Here is a 3978-nt window from a genome sequence, read left to right on the forward strand (position 1 = left end):
TGATTCAGTCCAAAGATAGAGACAAAAGAAAGGTAATTATTGAATCGGACTTGGCTTCTTTTTCGGCATGGGCAAAGGTTTGGCAATTCCACCATTAGCAAAGGTTTGATCGGTTGACGGTATCCTTGGCGAAAGGCACCTAGTGAGAGTAGCTACTGCTGTTGTGCTACCTCCAACTATGAAGTTTAGCACATGAACAATACAGAGTACTTTGTTTCCAAAAACAATACAGAGAACAAGACCACAAGAAAACAATTTAAAAGAACTACTTTTAGGCAGCAGCATCTGGACAACGGGCTTAAAAGCTTCCAGAAAAATGATAGTATAGACAGCCAAAACAATTTTCCTAATATTTCTTTAACTTGACCTTTTTGCAATACATCTAACAGCATATAGGGGAATGCCTTTTTATATTACATTTGGACCAAACCAAGCTATTCTTAATACTAATTCCTTTGCATAGATACTTTCCAAAGTGCTGAGAATAGCAACAGAGAGAAAATGCTGCAGAAGATATCACAATTGAATTACTAACCTGGTACTTGTTCATAGATTTTCTAGCATCTTCAATAAGCTTTGATTCTTACTCAATTAGTTTGGTTTGTAGTATAGCTTTTTTCTTGACTCTAGTAGTGTAGTTAGCATGCCTTCCGTTCCTTGCTTGCTTATGCACTTTTGAATTAAAGATGACCTTTCAATTCATTATTGACTGGATAAAGTAGTATTAGTTAATATACGCTGATTCAGACAAATCAAAAATAAGAGACGGTCTTTTTTGATACTGTATGCTGGGACAGACCTGTAGGTGAGCACAAGCATAGCCAGCCTTCCACCTCTTTATACTTATGTTTAGCAGTGTACCTGGTCTTACTTCTTTTTCAGTTTACGCTTGTGTCCCAAGCTTGCAAGTTCGAAGAAGAGTATTGTATTGACCTGAATCAAGTTGTTTGCCTACCCGCCGTTTTGTCTTAGCTAGGAATGAGCTATGAACAAAATTGAAATAGTTGTTACTTGAGTTGATAATGACTTTGTGTCGGTTTGCTATTTTCTATAAATTTGACTAGTACCATGTATTGTAACATAAGCTTTTGTATAAGAGTTGACATGTAGTTAAGATTACACTGGATCCTCTCTCTGTTCTGTTGCTTCCTTCCATTATCTCCAACAACTGGTATCAACACTAGGAACCTTCACGGTCAGGGTTGATTTTCTTAGACCACTATGAACACTTGTAATTGGTTCTTTCTACTTCAGGCATGGTTCTCTCTAGTTAGTGGAAGAGTGTACAACATAGGGATTGGTATCAGTCACACATTTAGGAAAGAAAGTGAAAGGGGAGGGCAAGAGCGGTTCGAAGGTCAATGAAATGATAAAAAAACCACTAGGTCGAGTTTGATTCTCCCTTCCTTTTGGTGTTTAGGATGTGAAGTTTATATAAGAAGAGAGGAAAGGGGAACTGCGCTAAATGGATAATTTCATCCTGGTGATGGGCTAGTCCAATGGGCATGCATCTGAGATATGGGCTTTGAGCGTAGGAACGCCCACCTTTACAAGAGCTCAGTTCTAAGATTGTTTGCGCGCAGGCACCACTACTATTCTGACTTTTCTTGTTATGCATCCGGTCCTAGACATCTTTTTTTTTGACCGGAGGAAGAGAAATAAAAACGTCACTTTGCTTTCCTTGGGGGACCTAATTAGGAGATGATTGATTTCTTTAATACATATGAAGATGCCTTGAATGAACCCAAGCAAGCCAAAATAGAATACTATAAGTATGAAGTGGACATCTATGGTTTAATTGGAAACATCTCTTTTCTATTTAGATTTTGCCAGTGCCTCCCTTTGTGGCAGAGCGAGCGCCTTGATTAAGATAGATTGACTCTTTCATTCTTTTTTATATTTTATTTTGGTTCCAATTGTTTGAGGAAAGCCCCCTTTGGCATCAATAAAACTATGTTATATAGGAGTTCAAAAACCTCATTTCGTTTGAGAGATAGTGGAATTTCTTCTTTCAACACGTACATCGACGAGGGTGTTGATGACTTGAGTGAGGAATGGTCATGTGCTAGAAGCCGTATCTTTGGAGTAAGACCTCAACAAGGGGGTGTGCAGTTTAAATGTAAATGACGAGCATGGAGAGGCCAAGGTCATTTGTAATTAGGTGTGGCTGATGCAAGAAGACTGGCGAGCTGTCCATGGTGAGAAAAGTTGTGATGCTACTACAGGAGACATCCTCGTGTAGTTGAGGGTGCAGAACTTCTGTGCGGGTACAACTGGCACTTAAAAGACCTTCCATGTAGATGAGTTCTCTTGAGTGAGACTAATCGAGTTACGAAGAAACCTTTGTGATGGTGTTGTGCAGTTGGGTTCTCTATGGAGGAACTTCGTTGTGGGGACCAAGGGGTCTTCTTAAGAAGAGTTGCTTTGATGAAAAGAGTGTAGACATGATGGAAGTCAAGGTGGGGCCCTGTGAAGGCAAGCGTTGTGTATGTTGGCATGATGACGAGAGAAAGGAAATGCCCTGGAACAATAGCTGTCCGTAGCACACGCTGCAATGACTTCGACCAGCGGACCAGCCTATCCAATACCCTATGCCATGACCTTAGAAGTTCTTACCCCATGATATTCAATGACACCCGTAGACATTTGATCATTCATACCTCATAGTACGCTCTCTTTCTTTTTTTTGGTCTTTGAATTCCAAGCGAAGGAAGCTCAGTGAAAGATAGACTGGGATTTGACAGCAAGAAGAAAGCAATCATAGAGTGCGGCACACACCGTTGATGAATGAGATTGATGTCCCAAACCAACACAAGTTCAAGACTAAGTGCAAAACCAAGAATGCCGTGGATAGAAAAGTGAGTGCTTCCTCAAGCTTCATGAAGGAAGGGTCCAAGGACCTAAGCGACAACCTCTATGAAAAAAAAACCTATATATAGATAGTGGTATGTGTTCGCTGACACTAAATAGACTTGGCTCGGGGCAGAACTGAGTGGCTAGGCTAAGTTCCCTAGTCTTCTATTGGCCTACCCACCCCTACGACATGGAGGAGCTTACCCTTCTCCAACAAGCATTCCACCACGCGGCGATTGATTACCGCTTTTCGTCTCAATCCGTTCCAGACCAAGCCCCTTCTCTGATCGGGGGAAGGTCATTCTAAAACATCAGATCTCCCATTGATGCTGATCAAAAATAAGTTTATCCACCTAGAATATATGATAGGTACCGAAAGATTGGATGTCATTTCTCAACACCAGGCGGGACGAGCAGCCCTATACCACGTGTAGCCACACTCTAGTGTCCTTTTCTACTTAGTTGGACAGATCACTTCAGAAAATCGTATAAAAATCAAGCAAGAAAATGGATGCGCTAACGCGCAACAGCTTTCGCGCTAGTTGCTCAAAAATCGTATAAAAATCAAGCAAGAAAAAGGTTCCGGTAGGCTGCGTGGGATTGTAAATCCTCTTTCGCTGACTGGGCCCTTTGGACTCGAAATCCAAACGGAGTGAGTGGTTCGATTCCACTCTCAGAACGAGACTAAACGAAATAAAATGCAAGTGAAACGATACGAGAATCAAATTGTAGGCTTCTTTCCTAAAAGCGGTGGTTCTCGCCTCCCCGTGCCCAAAGCGGGGTGGGCGACAACGCTGTGGTTCTTTTCTTTATTGATCGGGTAGATCCATATGTTCTGAGGGGGGGACGAGGTGTAGCGCAGTGTGGTCAGCGCATCTGTTTTGGGTATAGAGGGCCATAGGTTCGAATCCTATCACTTTGATGTGGTATTCACACAATGGGGCCGAAGTGCAAAGCCCCACAGCCTATCCGTGGTCGGGAAGACAGGGGTATTAAAAGTGAAACTTGGCTTGTGTGTGCGCACACACAAAGGAGACTGAGTTGGATTGCAAAGCCTCTCAGACGGAAGGAACCTGTTTTAAAAACCCCTTTCTACAATCTTGAGAAATCTCACGCAAGCAACTA

General features: G+C 42.1%; 1 non-coding gene across 1 annotated transcript; it reads left to right on the top strand.

Annotated features, from left to right (window-relative positions):
* Positions 1 to 3700: 3700 nt before the first annotated feature.
* TRNAP-UGG lies at positions 3701 to 3775 on the top strand. Its single transcript has one exon. It is a non-coding gene; the product is annotated as a tRNA-Pro (tRNA).
* Positions 3776 to 3978: the final 203 nt, after the last annotated feature.

Source organism: Triticum dicoccoides, chromosome 2B, assembly GCF_002162155.2.
Source record: "Triticum dicoccoides isolate Atlit2015 ecotype Zavitan chromosome 2B, WEW_v2.0, whole genome shotgun sequence".
NCBI classification, from domain to species: domain Eukaryota; kingdom Viridiplantae; phylum Streptophyta; class Magnoliopsida; order Poales; family Poaceae; genus Triticum; species Triticum dicoccoides.